The sequence below is a fragment of the Psammomys obesus genome, unplaced genomic scaffold (assembly GCF_907164565.1).
Source record: "Psammomys obesus unplaced genomic scaffold, mPsaObe1.curated_primary_1811, whole genome shotgun sequence".
NCBI classification, from domain to species: domain Eukaryota; kingdom Metazoa; phylum Chordata; class Mammalia; order Rodentia; family Muridae; genus Psammomys; species Psammomys obesus.
In genome coordinates, this window is record NW_026592636.1 from 2,309,824 (window position 1) to 2,333,976 (window position 24,153).

Consider the following 24,153-nt stretch of genomic DNA (forward strand, 5'->3'; position numbering starts at 1 on the left):
GAGAGAAAGGAGAGCATGAGCCTTCCTGCAGGATATAGGGCTTCGAGGGTCACTGGAGAGTCCACGGAAGCTGGCTGCAGAGACGGACTCCAGAGAAGGGGGTGTTACCCAGAAAGAAGCATCCAAGTCAGGAAGAAAGACTTACCCCGGGGGAGCATGTAGGCAGGGAGGACTCACTCCAGGAGAGAGGGACCTGTGTCAGGAGGGAGGACTCACTCCAGGAGTGGAGAATCATGAGAAAGAAGAAGGGATATACCCAGGAAAGGGGACCCAGCTGCTGGCCTTTACATTGGTGGCTCGGGGTTGCTATCCAGGCCGCTTGGTGACGGAACTGAGGGCCCTGCCCAAGTTCCCTGGAGGAAGTATCCTTACCAAGTGTGAACCATCATGAGTGTGCACTGGGGGAAGGTGTGTGCACACGCAGACGCAGGTAGTGAGGCAGCACAGAAGGTCTGTCCCAGACACCCGGTTGTGCCCGGATTCTGCAGCATAGAACCTCCGAGGTCTTTGCTGGGGTCTGAGCCGGCACAGTCCTCATGGCCAGGATGCTGTGGGGTCCTGGGGTGCTTGCTCCTTCTGCAGTTTGTGATGCTCTCAGGAGAGGGCTGAAAGCTGCAGGGCAGGCCCTGGGGATTAAGGGGCTCTGGACACTTGAAGAGGACAGCTAGGTCCCCAGGGAAGCAAATTCGAGGGCTGGTGCTGCCCCCTGGTGGCCTATTGTATGGCGCTGGCCTTCAGGGACTGAGATCATCTTTTGGAAAGCATGAAAGCTAAGGTCTTCCAAGGTGGCTTTGTGACCTGAGGCGTTACTACATGTCACCCCCCCCCCCCACGAAGCAGGGCCTCTTCCCGAGTGTCCCAGTTCATCCTGGTCACTTGCCAGATTTGAATCCATCCCTCTGCTAAGTCCCAAGGCCCTCCTCCTCTTTACAGTTTAAAGGAAACTGAGGCCATGGGAGCGGCTGTCTCTAACATCCAGAACCCAAGGGCCACCCCATTCCAAAGCTGTTTCCTGCAGTGCTTCCTGCCCTGGGTCCTGGAGCCTCCTCTGTGGGGGGCGCGTGGAGGAGCCTGGGAAGGAACCAGGCTCAGCCTCGCTCTCCACAGAGAACTCTGTTCCTCAGTTACCCCCGGAAACCAAAACACACTTGTTTCTAAACACGGGTGTGGAAGTTAGGCGAGTGCTGAGGGCCAGGAAGTGTGGGATTCCAGAGGAAGATGGTTCAGTACAGGCGGGGAGGGGCCTGACTAGTGAACACTGTCCTTTCTAAAGAACAAAGACAGGAAGTGACGGAAGCGGAAGGGGTGTCAAAAAGACAGTGCCAGCATGGGTAGTCAGGAGGCAACTCTGACTTCTAAGCTTAGACCGCTGCAAAAACAAATTTCAGGGCAGGTGTGGCCGCTCACACCAGAGGCAGGGGATCTCTGTGCATCTGAGGCCTTGTCTACAGCCAGGACTACACAGCGAGGCTTTGTTTTATTAAAGAAGAAGAAGAAAGACGAGGAGGAGGACAGGGGAGAGAGAGAAGCATTCCGAGCAAACAGACCACCAGTGCAAAGGTCCTGGGGCAGAAAAGAACCTGGTAGGTATGAAGAATTTTAACAGCTCCCCCCCCCCCGCCCTCCCGTGGAGTTGAGGATGTAGATTGCTTGCCTTGCATCCACAGAGCCCTGGGTTCAGTTCCCAGGATCATATAAAGTGGGTGAGGCGGCACAGGTCTGTAATCCCACCACTCAGGAGGCGGAGGCAGGAGGATCAGGAAGTCAAGGTCATCCTACACCATTGCATAGCGAGATTGACACCCTGACTCCGAGGGTAAGTCAAAGACAGGTGAGCCGGGCAGATAAAGAGCTGGTGGGGAATGGAGAACAGAGCGGGCCTGACCTTGGGGCTGAGAAGGTCTCTGGATCGCCACTGTGCATGACTGGATCTGGGCGGGGCGTGTCGTGAATCATTTTATTTGGCCTTGCTGAAGTCCACCTCCCACTGAAATTCACGAGATCTGAAATCCCTGAGATCTGACCCTTGACAGCTCCTGGCTGGGCTTATCCTGCCAGAACCAGTTTCTAAGATACTGCTATTTGGGCCAGCAAGATGGTAAAGGCGCTTGCTGCCCAGACTAATGTCCCAAGTTCAATTCCTGAACCCACATGGTGGAGACAGACCTCTGACTCCATGTTCACACTCACTCTCACACTCACACCCTTCACATACACACTCATACAAACTCACACATTCACTCAGATAGTCACACCCACACACTCATTCTCACACTTTCACATACACACTCCCACAAACTCAAGTACACTCTCTCTCTCTCTCACGCAATTTTTAAAATTTGTTTAATTTTTGTGTACATTTGGTGTTTGGCATATATACATATACATGTATATATATGTGTGTGTGTGTGTGTGTGTGTGTGTGTGTGTGTGTGTGTGTGTGAGTCGGATGGATCCACCAGTTACAGACAGGTGTGGTTGCTGGGAATTGAACCCGGGTCCTCAGGAAGAGCAGCCAGAGCTCTTAACCACTGAGCCATCTCTCCAGCCCCCCACCACCACCACCACACACACACACACACACACACACACAGTTGTTTTAAAGGAGGCTAGAGAAACGGCTCGGCAGTTGACAACTCGAACTGCTCTTGCAGAGGACCTGGGTTTGGTTCCCAGCATCCACACAGGGCAGCTCACAACTGCCTCTGCCTCCAGCTCCAGGGGACCTGGTTGCCTCGTCTGACCTTCCTCAGGCATCTGCACACTGCTCAAAGCCATGCACAGTACATGAACATAATTTAAAATTAAATAAATCTTTCAAGCAAAGACAAACAAATAAGAGCCACTGCCACGAAAGGTGGTTCAGGACCTTGTTGAAATGCAGCTTGCTGCAGCGTGGCCTCCAGGTCCTGCAGTTCAGGTCCAACCTTCACGTCTCTGCTCACCCCCATCCCTCCTCCCTAGTGTAGATGGGGCCGTCTGCCTAGTGCCCCCTGCCCTGCACTGGTCCTGGCGTCTAGATGACTCCTTCTGCCGGGTTTGGAGAGGCCACCAGGGACTGAGCTCAGGTTGTGGAAGACTTGAGAGCTGAGGCCACGTCACCGTCCCGCAGGAAAAACCCAGTTTCCGCAGGCTGGGGATAACATGTCAAGTTCCTGTGACTACCCTCATGATGGGTGTGGCTTCTTACAGAGGAGGAAACTGAGGCACAGAGAGGTGAGTGAGTCCAGCCCTCTCTCTGGGGGATACCGTTGGTAGGAGCCATGGCCCACAGTCCTTGTCCTCAGCACAGAAAACCACACACAGTCATTATCTAATTCCTGCTCATTCCAGCTCTCTTTTTTGCTCCTGTGTGTGTGTTTGTTGTGCACGTGTGTGTTCCTGTGTGTGCACATACATGCGTTTGCTCATGCATGTGGAGACCAGGGGTTGATACTGGCAGCTCCCTCAACACCCACTTTGTTACCAAGGCAGGGTATCACACCGTGAGCCTGGAGCTGGCCAATTTGCCCAGCCTGGCCAGCCAGCTTGTCCCAGGATGCTGCCTCCACATCCAATGCGGCGACATCCAATGTTTGGTTGACACGTGATTCTCCCTCATCTGAGGGGAAGGAGGGCAGGGGGCTATGTCACCTCCGACCACTCTGGCCCCAGCACCCAACCCAAGCCTGGCCTGTGTCCGGTGCTCAGCTAGTTTGCCCACCCTGAAGGGTGACTGAAGGAACGTGCAGGGGACACGCATCTTGCTGTGCGACTGGACCTCCCATCATTCCTACAGAGGAAGACTTTAACAACAACAAACGATGTCTGGCTCATGGCTACCAACCACGCTCTCACTCTACCTCCACTGTCTTTCCCTTTTGCCTTGGCTACCAGAAAGCCCCCATCCTTGTGTATGGAGCTGAGTTAACTGGGGGCTGAGTTATCGCCCCTGGCAGGGGAGCTATCTCTCCTCCAGGCTTCCTGACCTCCTTGCTCCCTCTGCCTCTGCCATCTCTGAGGCAACTGACAGGAAGGGAGGGGAGGGAAAGCCACACCCCCTCTCGTGATTGCCCACCTGGCCTCCCTGTACCTCCAGGAGCCAGCTCCAGCCTCTGCCAAGGCCACGCAGATAAGATCTGAGCTGATAAGGGCCCCATTCACCCCAGAGAAGGCGGCAGGGCCTCGAGCTTTCCTCACACTCTCCTGGCACTGGGCTTGCTCGGGAATAAAAATACCAGGTGTGGGTGGGTGTGAAAGTCTGGAGAGACTTCCCAGCCTGGCACCGTCAGGCCAGGAGCACCTCTCAAAGGTAAAGAGTGACAGGAAATTCCATCCAGTCCCCACCCAGTGGGAGAGGTGGCCTGGGGAACCCAAGCAGGCTGGGTCTGTCTGTCTGTCTGTCCCTCTCCTTCAACATCTGCCAGGCCTCGAGTTTTCCATCTGTAAAATGGGATGACCAGGAGGGCTGGGCTCCAGGGCCCACTGGAGGTGCTGTGAAGGGTGTGGTCAGTGCTGCCGTGCTCGCTCTCTTTCTCTCTCTGTGTGTCTCTCTATGTCTGTCTCTGTCTCGCTCTGATTTACTGGCTCTAGACAGCTCCTACTGCCCCCAAACAATTCTGAACCCTGTTTACACTGTGCCTTTCTCAACTGGTGATGCCCAGTTTCTGCTGAGGGATCTCAGGGCCCACGATACACAGCTTCTAGAAGAGACCAGGCTGAGCTAGTAGTGACAGTGAACTGAACTTTCTTCCAGACAACCCCTTTGCTGGAGGGCAATGGCTTCTTAACCTCCTCTGTCCTCACCACACCCCCTGAGGCTTAGAAGGGTTCATTTCTCCTCAGCTATGTTTTCTGGCTTCTGGCCTCAGACCTGAAGAGGAGCCCTGGACAGCCCGGGCCTGAGTTAGCTCCCTTCTGCTCCCATCGTGCCAGCCAATATCCCCACTCATGTGAGAGTTTTGACCAGCCCAACTTCAGTGCCTCCCAGCAATGCCCTCTGCAGGTGTGGGGGTCCAGGCTCCAGCTGCAGAAAAGTGGGTACATCTCAGACCCTGACACCCAGCTGCTGAGCCTGGTCTTCCCTGCCAGGGAACGATGCTACTCATGTCTCGTGGGCCATAGGAAGAGTCACAGTAAATCTTCTGTATCTCCAGAGAACAGACCATAGTGGCCCTGGTGTGGACCCCCGTGTGTGGATGCAGGTGTCCTGACCTGAGCCATGTGAGTTGTGTACTTGCAGTTTCCAAGGGTGACCTCCAGGGGGTAGCAGAGAGTCCCTCTCTCCCTTACAGGGCTCCTTCCCTGGCCCCACCTGGGACTGGAGGCTACCCCAGAGAAGACTGAGACTTCCTTTCGGCGCGCCTCTCAGCTGCCAAATACTGTGCTGCCCACTGCTGGGGTCGCCCAGCCTCAGAGGTGAAACACCTGGAGGTGATAGGGAGCCAGGCTGGGGAGCAGGCGGACCTTGGAGCAGCCAGGGCTTGACAAGTGATCAAGGCAGGTCAATGGGGAGCCTCAGTACGGCACCACAGAAGGGCTAGGAAGGGGGCCAAGAGATCAGGATTTACAGTGAGGCTCTCACAAGTTCCACCAGGGTCTGGAGCCTGCTTGAGCCTCAGCTTCCCCTTCTGCACACAAGGACTCGGGGAGAATCCAGAGGTCTCAGGGCCCCAGCTGGGTAGGGAATCTTCTGCTAGCCTTGGGATGTTGAGGTCTACCCAGGAGGCTCATCTGGAAATGTGGCAGAGGACCTAGCCAGCAGCCACACAGCTGGCAGCCCACTCACTTCTGCTACTCAACAAGCCCACCAGCACAGGGGCCAGACAGGGGTGTCCCAGTGACTGTGGTCTCCATGTGGTCACTGATGGAGAAGCAGCCATCCGCCCCCGGGCCACAGCCACAGCTCAGGATGCTGTGGATTGCTGAGGAAGCCAGGTCTGCTTCGTGACAAGCGTGGTGTGAGCTCCCTGCCAATCTGATATTAGCTGCTGCTCCCTCAACCCCAGGGTCATGAAATCGGCCAGAGACTCAGCTGTGACCCCCACCCCAGCTGGCCTCCGTTTCCCATCTGGGAAGTATGAGACTGCTCTCAGCTAGACTATCTCTTCAGCCAGGTCCTGCCCTCCTCTAGAGTCTGCAATGACCCCCTAGTACCCCGTGGCCAGCGAGCTCTGGGGCTGGGGCTTCATGCCACCTCTTTGTCCTGCATGAACACACAGAGCATGCTCAGTGAAAGTAGCTAGGCTTCTGGGGAACAGTGAGCTGGAATGCCAGCTGTGTGGACTCTGAGCCAGGCTAAGGGCTGAGAAGGAAGGTGCTAGCCACACCCCAGAGCTAAGCCAGCATGGTGCAGCAGGGAGCTGGCCTGGGTGTGTGCTGTGCCCACGCATTCCAAGGAGGAACGTTTCTTCCTCTGGTATGTATTGTGCACCAACTGTGTGCCAGGTATCGCTGAGGGTGAGCAATACCCAGGCTTCGCCCACGTGTAGGTCCCTTCCATGCCTGCAGTGGGAGGTACGGCTCCAAGCAGCAATTAAATGCTCAAGTAGAGACCCCAAAAGGGATCAGGGTCCACCATGCAACCACCCACAGGGTCCCATGGGTACAGGCTGCTAGGAACAGCTGTTATCTTCTCCATCCAGGTGCTGTGTCTGCAGGAGGCTCAGCCACAACCTCTCCACAAGTGCAGGGAGCACCAGATCCCCTAGGAGTCCCCCGCCTCGGTTTTCTATCCCCTAAATTGCCCCCTCACCTGGTGCTGGCTAGTTTCATGTCAACTTGACCCAAGCTTAAGTCATCTGAAAGGAGGGAACGGCAACAGAGAAGATGCCTCCGTCAGATCCAGCTATAAGGCATTTTCTCAGTTAGTGGTGATGGGGAGGGCTGGCCCGCCCCATCCCCAGGCTGGTGCCATCCCTGGGCTGGTGGTCCTGTGTTCTATAAGAAGGCAGACCGAGCAAGCCATGAGGAGCAAGCCAATAAGCAGCACCCCTCCATGGACTCTGCATCAGCTCCTGCCTCCAGGGTCCTGCCCTGTTTAAGTTCCTGCCCTGACCTCCTCATGAATGAACTATGATGCAGAAGTCTAAGCCAAATAAACCCTTTTCTCCCCAATTTGCTTTTGTTCATGATGTTTCATCACAGCGAGATTAACCCTGACTAGGACACACATGCGGCACAGTTGGCCCTGGTCCAGACCCCGGCATCTCCTGTTTCACCGTGTTCAGCTGGGCTCTCATGTCCTCCCTGTAGCCCCAGTGACTGGAAGCAGCTGCAGCCATAGCTCTCCATCACAATCTGCCATCCCTACTCCCTGGCTCTTCAACCCCCTGTCCTCCGTCCTGTCCTGCATCTCTCTCTACCTTCCTTCATACTGCCCCAGCTCCAAGAACAAAAGAGAATCAAGGTTTCCCACTGCTCTGGCCTTCAGGTGTGACCTTCTCTTCTGTCCCCCCTTACAATGTGGAGGGGACAGCTTTGTTTCCCTTCCTCCCAAGTACCCTCTTGGAAGGGCTAGAGGAGACCTGTGATGGAGTTGAGCAGTGCCCTGTCCCACACACAGCCCTCAGCCCCCACAGTGGCCTGTTACTACCTCTGGTTCCAGGAGAGGCACAGCCACTGGTTAGCTTCTGCCGGCCACAGCAGGGCAGGCTGGAGGAGGACCAGGCTTCCTGGGGACACAGAGGAGGCTCAGTAGCCCTCCCGGCTGGAGTGGGCAGGCTGCTCGGCTGATTCATTCTGAGAGGGGGATGATGACTCTGACGCCCTTACCGGAGGGTGAATGAGGTGGTGGGGCCTGTTGTGAGGATGGAGGTCTCTCCCCTAGGGTGTCACAACCCCATGAAGGGGAAGATGGACCTTAGTTCTGTCCCTGTCGGCACAGAGCCAGCCTGTGGTCAGATCTGCCCGTGAGCCTCCCCTGCACAGGGTGGCTCGGAGCACCCATCCTTCGGCAGTGCTCCCAGCTCCCCATCATGGACCTTAGTGGGACAGCTACTGACACATCACACAGGGGCCCCTCTCCAGGGCTGCCGCTGGGGGAAAATGGCCGGCGCCGTATGTCAGAGATGTGGCTCATGCCCACTAGAGGCCAGAACGTCCTTGGTACCTCAGGGTCCTTGGTACCTCAGCTAGGAGGGCAGCTGTGGTTCCTGGCTGCTTACAACTGTCACAACCTACTTAGGATAGAAACCGAAGATGGACAGGGGACTTCCACCAGAAGGCCACCGGGACAACTTCCCGTAGGAACCGGTGCTAACTTAGCCTACTGGCCCAACGAGAAACCGAGTCTCAAAGTGTGAATTGAATTAGCTAGCTCAGAGCTGGCTGTGGCAGGGCTCTGAGGCCCCTGCTGTGCCCTTGGTAGCCTCCCTGCTTCAGAGGGAGCTCCTAGTTTTGGGGTTGGGATTGAGGAGACAAAGAGAAAGAGAGAAGTAGTGAGACAGGAAGGTGGTGAGCCCAGAGCACTCTGGGAGCTCAGAATCAGCAGTTGCTGGGGCAGGTCCAGCAGCCAGCCCCTTCCATGTCTGAAGAGCCTGGGGCAGGGGGAATGGATGGGACAGACAGATAGACAAGTGCTGCCCATCTGGAGTGGGAGGGTCCATCGTGGTCAGGTCGAGGGCCAGGGATCTTATGGGTCCCTATTCCCTGGCTCCTAGGCTCAGAACGTCTGGCAGTGAGGTACACGCTTCTCTCCCAAAGGATCAGATGCCACCGAGTCTGGACACTTTGAGCAGCACTGCTGATACTCACCTTGCAAGCCAGAGGCCCCTCCAGGAACTTTGCTAGAGGGAGAGAGAGCCCCAGGGGTCGGGCACCTACTGCTGGACATGTCCTGGAGGCAATGGGGACCAAAGCTACCCATCCATTGCCCAGATGCCTTTGGGGACCTTGAAAGGAGGCCTGGAGAGTCCCATTTGAACACTGACGCTGGTGTCAGACTCACAGAGCAACAGCCGTACACAAATGATGCTGCGTCTGACTGTGACATCACCTCAGCCCCATCTTCACTCTAAGGGCCCAGTCTTCCCTCCTACATGGGGGCAGTGACCTCTTCCTTTCCTGTGTCCTGACAGCTTTTCCACTGTGCACAGTGCACCACAGAGCCTCCTTGCTGTCTGCGGAGGTCACAGGGCGGGACCGAGATGAAGGACTTGCCCAGCCTGTGGGAGGTGCTCGGCCATGTTTACCCAGAAAGTGACCCCCTCAAGGCATCATTGCCTAGTACAGAGACAACAGCCTGAATCCCTATGTCCCTTGGTACCAGTCTGGTACCAGTGTGGTCCTAGCCACCACACCCACACTGCCCTAAGCCCGCAGAGACAGTAGGACTCCACAGGGTGGGCACTACAGTTGATGCCAGGCAGGCTGGGTTCTGACGAGTGTCCTTTACCCTGGCCTGACAAAAGCATCCAATGACCAATAGCCTCTTGGATCTCTTTCGTGGGTTCCTTCAATGTCCCTGGTCTCCTAGGCACACCTTACCAGCACCAGGCTCCTGCCACAGGCCCTTTGCACACACTGCTACCAGGATCTCCATAGCTACACACACACATACACACACACACACACACACACACACACAAACACACACACACACAAACACACACACACACACACACACACACACACAAACACCTACCAGTCACCTGAAAACCTATTTACTGTCACAAATATCTCATCATGAACATGTCTTACAGTTGGCAGGCTGCAGCTTTGGGCCTAAGCCAGACACACACGGGGCAAAAATAGCTTAAGGTGGTTAGAAATAAGTCAGAAGGAAGACCATTTCGTAGAAGCTTAAAATGATGCTAAATTCAAATGGGCATCCCTTGCCACAGTTTGAGTGACACAAAGCAGCCATTCTTTTACACTGTGCACAGGACTGCTCTCCCGATACAGTAAATAGGTGAGTAGACACATCAAGACTGTGGGACCCCAAAAAACCTGGAGAACCTCTCCACCATGTGTTCATCCAAGGACAGGTATCAGAGGCTCATCTCCCCAAGGACTAAGCAGACGAATTGTCCCACAAGGAGGCCTTGTGGCCACTTACATAGGCTCTGGATTTGAGCCTCAGTTCTGTGACTGCTCTATGCCTCAACTCCCCCTCTCCTCAAACTTCCTTCTTTGACAGCTAGACCCTGTAAGGCAAGGCACGGGAAGGGCTCAGGTGGTCCACTCCTATCTGAGCCGAGCATGTCTGCTTCTAGCAAGAAGAGCTCTAGCCTGCTGGTCACCCTGCTTCTGCCTTGTTCTGTCTGCTGTCTGCCATCCACCCTGCCCCAGCACGTCTTTCACAAATCAAATCAAGTCAGTCTCTCCTGAGCTCGGAAGCTCCCAGGCTCCAGCCCATTGGCACCAATGCCAACGGGCATCCAATGGCCAGAGATTTCCCAATATCTCTCATGCATTCTCAACCTTAAACTACAGAGGCCTCTGGCCTCTGGCCAGTCTTTGCCTGAATCAGGCTCCTGCTCTGGACCTTCACCCATGGCTCAGCAGGTCCTCTGAGTCTCATCCCTCCTTTTCCAGTCTTTTCTCAGAGGTCACCTGTCTGGTGAGGCCCAGGAGGTTCCTTGCCTAGCTCTCTTCACCATGCAGCCTCAGATTCTCCCAGTTCGCCGTCTGTCTGGGACACGATGTGCCTAGCACTCATTCTTAGGGCAAAAAAAGAGGTAAAATCTGGTGACTAGAACAAGTCCTTTCTCCTGGGGCTGGGGATGTGGCTCAGTGGGTGGTGAATCTGCCTAGCATGCCTTAGCACTCAGGCGCTAGAGGCAGGGAGATTCAGTTCAAGGGGATCATTGGTTACTTAGTAAGGTGGCTACTAACCTGGGCTAAACAAGACAGCAAAACAAGCAGCAAGCTGCCTCTCCTGTGGAAGATAGTACAGCTCACAGAGGCCTGTGGCACAGCAGACCGTGCAGGGCCAGCGCTGAACTCGGACTCCAGAGTCCCTGTTGTGCCTGCCAAACTCCCTCGCACTGTGCTCTGGGCATGTGAGAACAAGGGCACAGTGGGGAAGCAAGAGTGCCTGGTGGAAGGTGAGTTTAGGTGATCCACGGGGTGGCATTAGGAACGTCTCTCTAGACCTCAGACATGGGGTTCAGCTGGTTACTGTTGGCTGCTTCAGCAGGAACCTACTGAGAGCTTCTGGAACCTTCTATGAATGCTACCAGGGCCATCCCACACTGGCTGCATATTGAACTCCCAGTGCTGGCCCCTCCTGTGTTTCCCATTGCCCTCCAGCAAGACGGTGGGACTGTGAGTTTCATAGGAAGAGAGACTGAGGCTCAGAGGACAGCCAAGGCCTAGGGCGAGGATCCAGTCCCAGCTTGGTGACTTCCAACTCATGGTTTCATCCTCTCTCTCTCTCTCTCTCTCTCTCTCTCTCTCTCTCTCTCTACATTGTTGCTGGTAGCAGCAAGGCACACAACATAACCAGAAGCTCCAACAACCAGTGAGATATGGGCTCACCAGTGTCCTCTAAAGGTCCTTTCTGCTCACCTCACCTACAAAAGCCCTGGGGACCCTAGCTCATCCCTATCTCAAGGTGGCCTCTGCTTCTACCACCCACACAGAGTTCCCACAGCCCTAAGCTGCTGAGCTGGGACTGGCATGGCGCCAGGATTTCTGCAAGGAAGGAATCCAGCTGTCCCCAGGACCAGGCACCTTCAGAGAAGCCAACTGCCTTGTAAAAGCATAAAGCAGTGACTGGCAGCGAAGGCCTGGAGATAACGCCTGGCCATCAGATAAACCGGCAGCACTGGCCTCCAGGCCAGGCTGGCCCAGGGTGCAGTGGGGCCCGACCAGGCTTGGGCTTTCTCAAGAATGACAGATAAGGGGACAGAGCTGGAGACAGGGAGGAAAGGTGTTGAATGGGGGTCTGTGTGGGAACTTTGAGACCTGGCAACACAGTTGGGCTTAGGCCACGGCTTTTTTCCCCCTCGGATTGCCAGGCCCTGTGTGGCTCTGGATTTTGTCTGTCCCCTCCCCAGAAACACCACAGGATATGCCTGTCCCATCAGCTCCAATGGGTCCATCCATCCCCGAGGGAGCCCAGGACAGGTGAGGTTAACCCATATTTCTGCACTCCACCTGTGCCAGGCCTAGGAAGGCATGTCCGTGTAGACAGAGCTCGTGTTTCATTCTCTTCAGGGTCCCAGAGAAGGTGGGGGTCCCCTCCAGAGAAATGGGGGCACAGGGAGAAGACGGCCTTAGGAATCCTGAGCAAGACAACCACTAGCCAAAGCCCTGAGGTGACATCCTGAGGAAACCAGGGGCTGACAGGACTAGAGTATGAGACCCCAGCACCTGGTCCAGAGACAGAGACACAGAGCTCACTGGCGGAGGGTTGTGAACTCGTCTCTCCTCCATGTTTAGTCCAATATGGACTGGGCACACTGGACGCCTGTCTTCTTCCTCCAGGCCAGCTGTGCGCAGGTGTGCCCCCAAAGCCCCAGATTCTGGTCTCTTGGTGATGAGGTGATGCCTAAGCCTGCAGCAAGCAGAGGGCACTCTTGAGCTATAAATCAGAGTTTTCCTCTGGCACATCTGCGCCGGCGCGCTCGGTGTTAGTGCCAGGTTGCGTGTTTCTGCGTGTGTGTGTGTGTGTGTGTGTGTGTGTGTGTGTGTGTGTGTGCGCGCGCAAGGGTTTGCTTATGAATAATTTTGAATAATGAAAACATTTGTGTGTGCATTTCTGTGGGTGCACTTGTGAGCTTGGGTGCTTGTTCGCGCCGGTTTCTATGTTACGTGCATCTATACGCTTGAGAGTATGTAGGTGTGTGTATGGGCATGTATAAGCACGTTTATGTGTGTGTGAAATCTATGCATGCGTGAGCACACGTGTTTGTGTGTGTGTATATATATATATATACACACTCATATATATACATATATATGACGTTTGTGTGCGTGCACGCGTGCGCATGCGCATGCGCATTGGCGAACACATCGTCTCTATGTTCATATCTGTGTGTCTCTGTGTGTGCATGCCTATGAATGTTCGTGGTTTTCCAAAGCAAGATGGATAGGTGAGTTTCCTGAGGATTCAAAGCCCTGTCTGAGACACAGACAGAATTTCAAGGATTCACCCCAACCATGGCTTCTGGAGGGTTTCCTCACAGGCTTCCCTTTCCCCTCTCTGTCCTGTAGGTGTCACTGTCCTCATTTTAAAGAGGGGCTCAGTCCTCCTCATTAGCTTGAGGGATGGCCTCCAGCAGGTTCTACTACCCACTCGGCCAAGCTGGTGTGCCGGTGCCGGTGCCGGTTGGGGTCTGCAGGCTCAGTCTCAAGAGCCTCCTGGAAGGTGCTGAAACAACCAATAGGTGCCTGGCTTCCTGCAGGAGTCCCACGAGCCTGGCACTGAGCAACTGTCCCCTTGTGCCTTAGCTCAGGCAGGTGGGCTTGGCTGCCCTTGATCAATCCTTCACCGTAAAGCCCCTTCTTCTTGCTTGGGACCCCTGGGCAGGATTGCCCGCCCAGGGCTGAGACCCAAAAGAGGTCATTTTAACACGGATCTGTGTTCCTTGGGACACACAGTTGGGTCTGGCTCCCTCATCTCTCTCTTCTTGAGAGGTTCAGCCTCTGCTCAGAGTCCAGAGACCTCTCTGAGCTGTGTTCGGTTCCCATGTGCTTACATAGCTTATCAAACCCACCCCAAAGTCGTCAGTGCGCTGTGAGCCTCTCTGCCTTCAGGAGCCTCTCTGCCAAGGCATCCGTGGGAGCCAGGAGTGCTGCAAACCTGTAATTCTGTTACTCAGGAGGCTGAGGAAGGAGAGTTACTTGAGTTGGAGCCTAGCCTGAGCTATACGGCAAGAACTTGATTCAGAACAATTGGAATGGCCTTCTCCTCTTTCTCTTTCTCTTTCTCCGTGTTCATATGGCTCTTTGTTTATTGACTTCAGGGGAGGAAGGACAGTAGTCACAGGTGCCAGGGCTATAGCCTGGCTAGTAGAATGCTAACCTGGCATGCATGAGGTTCTGGGCTTCATCCCCAGAGCCACAGGAACTGTGCATTGCAGTGTGCCCCTCTGATTCCAGCGTTGGGGAGGTTGAGGCAGGAGGATCAGAAGTTCAGGGTCATCTTCAGCTTCACAGCAGGTCAAGCCTGGTCTATATAACCTCTGTCTCAAAATAAAAGACAAAAAGACTAGCAATAAAGAAGCCACTGGGTTTGAAAGGGGACACTCCTGGGCAGAGGACACAACAACTGTTCTTTTTTTCTTTTAAGGGAGCTCTGGTAAAGTTTTATTAAAGGAAAACTTTCCTGGTTTACTCTTCACCAGTCTGTTTCGGCATGCTTCTAATACTATCAGAACCAGCTTTGTCAGTGAGAGCCAGCGCACATACTCTGCAGTATTTTCCACACGCTGTGCCCAGTTCAGTATTATTGCCACTGTAGTGATGGGCACCAGTTTTAGACAACATGGCATAGTATTCTCCTTCAGATTTCCTCAGAGCTGGGCAGTTGATGGCAAGATAACCAATTTCGCTTTGCCCTGTCTGATCATCTTCAGAGTCTGTTTTTATCCCAGAACATACTTTCCCCTTTTCATCACAAGTTGGAGCCTGGAGTTGACTAACTCCACAGATTTTTTTTTTTCAGTCTTCTTTGCAGCCACTTTCTTTCTGCCTTAGGTGCGGGACAATCCCCAACCAAGCTCAGCCGCCAAGATGGCCGGGCAGGTGACTGTTTTTAAACTGGATCATTTCTCAACTAGCCGCATGTAAAAACATATCTCCTTGCAGAAGAGATGCCCTCGTCACTTGGGGTTACAAGGGACATGACCAGTAGGTGACCTGCAAGCAGAGGCAGCCCTGGGGAAGTAGTTTTCTTGTAGTTTGACCCAGAGATCATGTGACTCAGCAGCAGCTACCGGGTGTATACCGGTACCAGCAGGGACTAGGGACACACATCACTGGTCATTGACCCTGACTAGTGGATGGGAGCCCTCTCTGCTCTTCCGGCCATTGTAGGAGTTTCTGGCTTGGTCCAGCAGCCCTTGCTCACCCTGGTATTGCTGTGGTCCCTGCCATGTGGCAGGAGTAGGATAGTGGGACCCAGACCCCTTTCATCTCTCCTTTCAGGAGTGTATCCTCTGTCAGGAGTCACCCAGCACCTTGGAAATTGTGTCCTCTATTTTCTCAGGCTTCAGACAGAAGGTCAAGTCTTGCCCCTGTCATCCCCCCAAGCCCAAGGCACAGAGTGTCCATAATATATGTCATAGACTCCATTTGGCTCTTTTTATAAAAAAAAAAAAAAAAAAAAAAAAACAACCATGCATTTTTATTTTCTTTTGTTTGTTTTTAATTTGATGCAGTCTTAATTTGATAGAGTCTCATGTGGCCCACACTGACTTCAAACACCTCTATAACTGAGGCTGGCCTTGAAAGCCTAAGTTTTGTTTTGTTTGTTTGTTGAGAGATGGGAGTGGGTCTTGTGTTTAAAAAGCATATCTTGAAAAAGCAAACCCTGACTGGAGAGATGGGCTCAGGGGTTAAGAGCACTTCAGGGACCTTGCAGAGGACCTGGTTCCATTCCCAGCACCCACTTGGTGGCTCCCAACCATCTGTAACTCCAGTTCCAGGGAATCTGACGCCCCCTTATGGATTCTGTGAGCACTGCACACGTGGTACAAAGACATGCAAGCACAAAACCTGTACACGTAAATAATTTTTTGTTTTTTGAGGCAAGGTCTCACTGTGTAGCCCTGGCTGGCCTGGTACTCATTTTGTAGACCAGGATGGCCTTGAACTCACAGAGATCCACATGCCTCCGCCTCTCAAGTGCTGGGACTAAAGGCATGCACCACCACATTGAGCAAAATAAAGTAACTTTTAAGGGAAAGCAGGGTTTTTCAGGTACAAAAATGCTGAAAGAACGTAGCCCAGCACCCATTTCCTAAATCCCAGAAGACCCACATTCTCACAGGAGCTGTGGAAAGTTGTCCCAGCAGACCTGTGATTGCGGGCAGGAGCCAGGTGGAGACTAGAGAGAAGCAATGCCTGTGTGTGGCATGTAGAACTTGTTTCATTTCTTTTTATTTGAGACAGGGTTTCTCTGTGTAGCCTTAGCTGTCCTGGACCCACTTTGTAGACCAGGCTGGCCTCGAACTCAGAGATCCACCTGCCTCTGCCTCCTGAGTGTTGGGGTTACAGGCGTGCACCACCGAGACCATTTCTTAGGACTTAATCTGCTGCAGGAGAGAAGCAAGTGTATAAACAAAATTGGAAATGAAGTTTGTTTTAAAATACTTATTGGGGGCTAGGGAAATGGCTCAGTGTGTAAAAGCATTTGGTGCACAAGCATGGGGACCTGAGTTCCAATCCCCAGTACGCACATAAAAAGCCAGACTCAACTGGGGCTGGAGAGATAGCTCCGAGGTTAAAAGCATTGGCTGTTCTTCCAGAGGTCCTGAGTTCAATCCCCAGCAACCGCATGGTGGTTCACAACCACATATAGTGAGATCTGGCGCCCTCTTCTGGTGTGCAGGTGTCCATGTAGGCATACATGTGTACATAGTAAATAAATAAATCTTTAAAAAAGAAAAAAGCCAGACACAGTTGTGTAAGTCCAGCACTGGGTGATGGAGACGGGCAGGTCTAAGGAGTTAACAGGCTAGACAGCCTAGCTGAGACGGTGAGCTTCTGGTCCAGGGAGAAACCTGTCTCAAGGCAATAGGCAGAGAGTGGCACGGGAGGACACCCAATGTCTTGCTCTGGCCTCAGCATTCACACATACGTGTACCTGAACACTCGTGCACACAACATGTATTCATGAGCACGTGACACACACACACACACATATATAACATACCACTCACAACAACAAAATGGAGCCGCCCTAGCTGTCCAGTTACCGGGGAACAGATAATGAAAGCGTGGTGTGCACACAGTAGAATCTTGTTGGCAGCAAAGGGAGACGGAATTAGACAGAAATGGGTAGAGCTGAAGGCGGCAATGTTAAGCGAAATAAGCCAGACTCAGAGAGACAGACACCATGCTTTCTCTGTATGTGTGACTGGGAAGGTAGAAAGAGGACTGTGAGGGAGTAGGACAAGGCCTGAGGGAGAGGAAAGGAGGGACAAGATAAGGCAATGGTGTATATACGGCAAGAAAGCAGAAGCGGAGGCCACTTGGGAGGAAGGCGACCAGCAGGAGGGGTAACGAGGGTGAGTGGGGATGAAATAGAATAAAGTAGCTATGACGGACTTGCATGCAAATGTCACAGGAACCCAGTTTCTTGAATGCTAAATAAAAACTTATTTAAACGCTTACTTTTTTTTTTTTTTTTTTTTCCTAAGACAAGATTTCTCTGTGTAGCTCTGGCTGTCCTGGAACTTTGCCCCATAGACCAGGCTGTCCTTGAACTCATAGAGATTCACCTGGCTCTGCCTCTGAAATGCTAGGATTAAAGCTACCACTGCCTGGCTATTTAGTCTTAATTGACGTGAAGGTATGTGTGTGCATGCGCACCAAATGAATGCAGCACCCACAGAGGCCAGTAGAGGGTTCAGATCTGTAACTAAAGTTATACCTTAGCCGCCTAGCGAAGGTGCTGGGAAACCGGCCCTGGTCCTCTGTAAGAGCAGTGATACTGATGGCTCTTGCTGAGCCATTCCTCCAGCACCTTAATTTTTTTTAATTAAAACTGGCACTGGTCGTTCTTCCAAAGGTCCTGAGTTCATTTCCCAGCAACTACATGGTGGCTCATAACCATCAAAAGAGAGATACGATGCCCCCTACTGATGCACAGGCAGAACAGTTCATAAAGAATACACAAATCAATCTCAAAAATAAATAAACAAATAAAACCAGCCGGATGTGGTGGCGCACACCTGTAATCTCAGCACTCGGGAGGCAGAGGCAGGCAGATCTCTGTGAGGCTGAGGCCAGTCTGGTCTACATAATGAATTTCAGGACAGGGAGAGCTACACAGTAAGACTCTGTCTTCAAACAAACAAACAAACAAACAAACAAACACATTCAAGTGGGAGGTAACACAATCACCCGGCATTCAGGATGATCAGTCAAAAAAAAAAAAAAGTACACAAAAATCCATAAGAAAATTTGCTAGGTGATAAATAAGCCAAAAAGTAAAATAGATTTGGAATAAAGGTACTGCACGTGGATGAGTAGAGCTGCTCCAAGAAGCCTTCCTAGGTCATTGAATTAAAACCCCAGGGCCGGGAGTGGGTTTCCTTCCTGAGTTACTGGTCAAGGGAGCCCTGATGCCCCCAAAGCAGAGCAGGCCATTAATTGCCACTGCTCCTGGTCACCCCTTAAAATGAGATGGTAAGGTCCTGTTGGTAAAGACATAAACCCTCTCTGTCACAGGCCAGAGAGGAGGCAAGCTGGATTGAGCCAGATACTAGCCCACGTACCCATGCAGTGCCAGAAGGTGCCAAGAGGCCACTCGCCTGTGGATTCTGTGTGTGATGATAGCAACTGGCCAGGCCAGATTCAGACCACTGAGGCAATCGTGACGCTGCTGTTCCGGGCGCCACGACACTTCTAATTGGATCTGATGGCTGTGCAAAAGCCGGTGACTGGGAGGTCATAGACCCTAGTGAGGAAGCTGCTGCTGCTTTTCTGCTCAATGGACACGATATGCCCATAATATTGCTTCTAAATAACCATGTCTATGCCCATAGATTAGCGCTGCTGTTGGCTCTAGTATGAGAAGCTTTTTTTTTTTTTTTTTTCATGGTTGTCAGCAGATGCTGCAGCGAGTCAGAGCTGGTCAAAGTACAGAGAGTAAATGACTGCTGAACATCCAGCCAGGGACAAAATAGCTATGTCACCCCTCCGAGGCTCAGGAAATATTTCAGAGGAAGAGAGCATGAGAATGTAAGAGTGGGAGGAAGAGGAGGGAGGGGCGTGGAGTGCTGACTTCCGGGCCATTGCACCCTTGAACTCCATCTTCACAGGACTGGCTCCACCAACGCCTCCTCGTCACCAAAGGGTGAGGAACGACGAGACCCCACCCTTTCCTGAGAATGTATACACAATTAATAGCTGATAGGGAAGGATCGACAGGTGATGGAGTCACTGAGTAGGCGCTCACGCTGCCGGTGACCCCCTGACCTGTGCAGCCCTCATGAAGCTTATTGGGTCAAAATAGAGAAAAAGACATGAAAGTAAAAATGGGGATCATTGGGAACAGGGGGATCGGTGCAACTGGAAGACAGAGAGAAACGTGGGGGTGGACATTTAAAAAAACAAAAAACATCATAAATATGTGTATATATATATATACACACACACACATGTGTGTGTGACAATAAAACCTATTACTGTGTATAATTAATATATGCTCATTTAAAACTTTTTAAATGTTTAGGTAAGAGTGACACTGCTATGGGAGCTGGAACAGAGAGCTTTAGTCCTAGGACTTGGAGGTGGGGTGAGGGCGTCCTAGCGTTCCACCCTCCAGACCCCAGACGCCCTGCTGGGGAGTGGCTCCTCATCTTCTACCCACCGGACATAAGCTTAGCCTTTACACGGAGATCATCAGCCTGGTCCCTGGGCATGACAGCTTTCCTCTCCTAGTTAGAGAAATCCAGGATGCTAAGAGAAAAATACCTCAGTCCCAGGGACAGAGAACCAAATCCAGGCAAAATGCCCGGTCCTGGCTTGGCGTCACAGACCCAGTTCTGAACTCGATCCCTGCATCTCTGACATGAAATGAGGGCTCTTGAGGGAACTGGTTTGTGGTTTGAATTTTTTTTCTTCTCCTGAGTTCATGAGTGTGGGAGAGAGAGCAGTATCCATTGAGCAGAATGTGGCAGGGAGAAGACAGAGGACATCCTCAAGGTGGAGAGGGCAGAGCCTCGCTCCCACTGAGCCGAGAAGCTGGCTAGGGCAGATGGGCATTTGACAGAACCGCAGCCCAGCCCACCTGCCTAGCTCGCCTTGCTTGTAGACCTACCCCAAGGCTTTGACACAGCACCTACCCCTTGCTGTCACAGGTCAGATCCCGGAGTTATTGGCCCTGCACACAGAGCCCTGCTCAGGCGGGTCACCGAGCATCTTTCCTGGATGATGACCCAGCATGCTGCACGTCCGTGATCTGGAAGAAACGGGCCAGAACCTCCCAGAAGCCACCTGTCCATGGGTTCTGATTCTCCACACCCACACCACATCTTTCTGCCTGCAGAACTTGGTCCAGGTGGCAGAACTTGGCACTGGGGTCAGGGACCCCGCCTCCTCCTGCCCTCGGAGGGCCCATCCCTTTTCCTCTATCCCGAGAGAGGTTTTCCCACTTGCTGGCTTCTGGACTCCACTGGGCAACCCTGGACACAGAGCAGAGGTTCGAAGGAGAACACGCAGTGTATGCCTGTTCTGTGAGAGGCCACACGGGCCTCATAGAACCAAACTCCCCTCCTCCCTCTGGGTTCTGCAGCTACCGCAGCACAGTGCTGGCTAATCTTGTCTTTGGGACAAGATTGAGAATCCCTAAGGAGACATGTAGATGAGGGAGGTTCTAGGTGAAGTTCAGGAGGGAAGACCCACACTGAATGTGGGTGGCACTGTGTCATGGCCGACGGGCCAAGGCTAAATGAAAAGGAGAGAGTAGGCCGAACACCAGCATTTGTCTCTCTGTGTCCCTGATGTGTAACCAGCTGCCTCTCGATCCTGCTGCCGTGCCTTCCCACCATGATGGACTGCGTCCTCAAACTTGGCTTAGGGTGCCTTTGTCAGGTCCTTTGACACAGCAAGGAGAGAAGTAATTAACCCAGCCACTAGTTTTCCGGCTTCTCAGTCCCCTCACCTCAGACCAGACACCAGCTCACTCACAAAGAGCGAAGTTTCGGTCCTGGCCAGGGACGCGTTCTCTTGCTTCGTTCATTCCTTCCAACAGGTTAGTGCAGGACACGGGTGCTGCTTGCCACTGATCCCAGCAGGCTCGGCGGCAAGGCTAGCTAAAAACAGGACTGGAAAAGTAGCCATTTCAGACTGCTGCATATGTAGGCTTTTTGTTCGTTTGTGTGTGTGGAGGGGGGTGAGTCCTATTTTATAATGTGACAGTTGTGACATTGGTGCTCAGTAACAGTCAATATCCCAGTTCTAGACTTCAGGGTCTGGGAATCTGGGAGTTTTTTCTGAAACATGCATAGGGGACACATGTCTGGCTAAAATCCTGGGGGATCACCTTGGTGCTGACACAGGAATCTCTTGTGGGGGAGGGGCACGTTTGGGGTCAGCCCAACACGGAAGAAACAACAGTACTGACCATTGTCCCCTGGAGTGCTGACCGTAAGGCAGCCTCCAGACGCTTGGCCATGGCCAGGTCAGGGCCAGCGCTCACAGCTGTGCCCTCAAGGGCTTGCTAAGTCTCACCAGGTGTGATGTGTTGTCCCAGAAGGAAGTATGACCCCAGTGGCTGGAGCATTGCCCCAGAGTCACCCAGTGTTGGGGCCAGGCACATGCGCACTGTCTCCTGTCTGTCCATAGAGAAGCAAGGAAAGTCAGGACACACTCGGGGTAAGAGAGTGCAAGCTAAAAATACTCTCGGCAAATAAACAAGGGAGCTAGTGCTGGAGTCCCGAGTCAGGGGTTCTGGGTGTGCAAAGGCCACCGTTTATGGCTGAGGTCTGATCGCGCAGCGATAAGGGGTGGCAGTGTCCTTCAGGTAAATGGGTGATCCACACTGAGTCATTAGCTTACACGGGGTTCACCTACCTGGCTGGAGGGGCCTTCTGCAGGTGCCCCTTGTGTGACCCAGGCCACTAGGGCATCAGAAACTAGGCATGGAGATGCCGCACCAGACAGCTATGGAGCCATTATTATGCAATAAACCTCAAGCTGTTATCAGCTTGAGCTCCAGAAGAGAGCAACGCCTGAGCTGTGAGGTCCCGACAGCACTGCCTACAAGGGTGGCCCTGTCCGTGGATGCCAGGCCTTGGCTCAGGGCTGGAGACCGAAGGGGTGGCAGCTATGAACGAATCTCAATGTTAGAGTTAGAGGGTGGCCCTCAGGGACCTCGGGGTGAATCTTTCATAGGCTTGGCTTACACAGGCAGGACCATAGCAGAGCCTGCCTCGTGGCTGGACAAATCAAGGAGATTCTAGATTTGGTAGGACCTCGTGCTGAGTGCAGAGCCTGGCATACGGCCGATGTTCCATCCTGTCCCTGCATGTGTTGCTCAGATATGCGTGGCTCTGCTCACTGTGGGGCTTGAGGTCACACGGTGAGGGAGTCAGATAAAGGACCCCTGTTGTCTGCTTTATCTCTCAGAACTGCCTCCTGATATCTTGCTTCGTGCTATTGTGGGCACACTGGTTCCCTGGGGCTGAGCTCAGGGACCCCCAGGCCCAGGGACAAGAATCCACCCATTGGCAGGAGGGGCTAGTCATGCTCAGAATGGGCCTCAGACGCCCTTCAGAATGAGGTGCTGCCCTCACAGATGGGGTACAGCTGGTGCCTATCAGTGGAGGGCAGGGCGAGCATCGTGGCCCTGTCAAGCAGGGATCTGGCCTAAAGAGAACCCTTCCCTTGGCTAAGGACTCATTAAGAGTCATTGCAGGTGACCCCAGAATCAGGTTCTGCTAGACCAGCCCTCTCAGATTTTCTTATAGGAAAGCTCCCTGTCATTTCCTCTCTGAGACCCGAGAAGGCTCTTTATTCCTTCACAGTGCAGGGCCATGGAGGCTGGCAGGCATGTCTTAAGCCGGGAAGCCAGCCTTGTGTCATCATCCTTCCCCTCCCCCCAGCCTCAAGGGGAGACTTTTCATCCCGGCTCTCTGCCTCACATTAGAGTTGATTGGCAATTAGCAGATGTCATGACCCTCCTCTGGGAGCCAGCGTGCTAGCTTCAAACTTCAGGTTCCCACCAAGCTCTGCCTGGCTCTGAAGCTTCCTTCCAGGGGCACTCGGGGGAAATTAACATCACCGTTCCAGGAATGAGGGGAAAGCCCCTTGGAGCCTGAGAATGTCACCTTCTCCCCGGGAGGGAATTCAGGCTACCAACACAGAAAGATTAATTGGTGCCGAGTAAATTATCAAAATGCGTGAAGCAGAGCCTGCCTATGGCCATTGCAGCACCATCACGTCCTGTCCCAGATCCACGAGGAGCTTCAAATAGCCAGCTGCAGATCTTTCCCTCCTCGAGAGACCTCCCGGACCTGAGGGCCTGAGTTCAAGTCTAGAATGGGGCTGGTCCTGGACAGCACAAAGCCTGCATCGGAGACAGTCGCCGAGGGTTCGGTGTCTCACGGGGCCTTTTTATAGGTTCGTTCCCTCATTTCCTGCAATTTTGCATTGGGCTCCACAAAGGTCCAGAGAGGGTGTTCAGTGCTTCAGGTAAACCTCCAGGGTCCAGCCCACTTAGCCTGTCTTAACGCTCCTCCGAAAGGCCACAGATCTGGGCTGGAGGCAGAAGGAACCCCAGGCATGTTGTCCTCCTTTAAAGTACCTTAGTCCCTGACCAGCTCCGAGCCTTGTCCTTAAGGGATGCGGCTGGAGACAGGATCGGGAAAGGTCCCTGCTTCGGAACAGAGGTCCCTACCAAGCAAGGTGTAACCAGGAATGTACGGGGTGCTAGATGCAGATGTCCCCATTCCCTGGGTCTAGTTAAGACACAGACACAGTGAGACAGGGTTCAGAGCCACGTGTTGGGCCTGGTGGCCCTAGTGACCGGTCCCCAGCTAATATCTAGGCTGGCCAGAGGGAGACTTGCAGGTGGCTCTGGTTTGGGATCCGCCATGGGAGATAGACCCAGTCATTTATGGCACATGCAAAGTGAGAGCTCTTGAGAGGCCCTGGGCAGTGTTGTGGTGGCCTCATTTCACAGATGGAGACAGTTGGGGCTGTGAAGGGGGCTCCTAGTTCTCCCCAAAGAACCTAACGCCTGAGAAGTCTCAGCACCCTGAGGTAGTAGGCTGGGGAGAGTCCCCTGGATGTCTTAACAACTCCCCTGTACAAGGCCACACAAATTGACTGCCCTGGGGCTTCTGCTGAGGTGCAGGCAACAGTCGGCGAGGGCAGACTTGGGGCAAACGCTCCAGAAAAAAAGGGCAGCCAGGTCCCAGTGCTACCACAAGATGGCGCTGCGTTGTGAGGTTTCCATTTCCCTTGACATCCTGACCAGAGATGCCTGGGTGCACATGGGCACGCTCCGGGGGTGCCCTTGCAGCATGTGGGGGGGGGGTCATGGCCTACAGT

At 53.2% G+C, this 24,153-nt stretch overlaps 1 long non-coding RNA gene and 1 pseudogene across 4 annotated transcripts; one reads left to right on the forward strand and one right to left on the reverse strand.

Annotated features, from left to right (window-relative positions):
* Positions 1-1,342: 1,342 nt before the first annotated feature.
* On the forward strand, positions 1,343-7,085 carry LOC129682372 (uncharacterized). 4 transcript variants are annotated; one of them, XR_008720970.1, is made up of 5 exons: positions 1,343-1,587; positions 1,739-1,816; positions 2,965-3,216; positions 5,136-5,202; positions 6,624-7,085. It is a non-coding gene; the product is annotated as an uncharacterized LOC129682372 (long non-coding RNA). The 4 variants fall into 4 exon arrangements; XR_008720967.1 differs by having other exon boundaries at positions 1,343-1,583; positions 1,668-1,816; XR_008720969.1 differs by having other exon boundaries at positions 1,343-1,583; positions 1,668-1,816; positions 2,970-3,216.
* Positions 7,086-14,259: 7,174 nt separating this feature from the next.
* On the reverse strand, positions 14,260-21,274 carry LOC129682340 (60S ribosomal protein L30-like; annotated as a pseudogene).
* Positions 21,275-24,153: the final 2,879 nt, after the last annotated feature.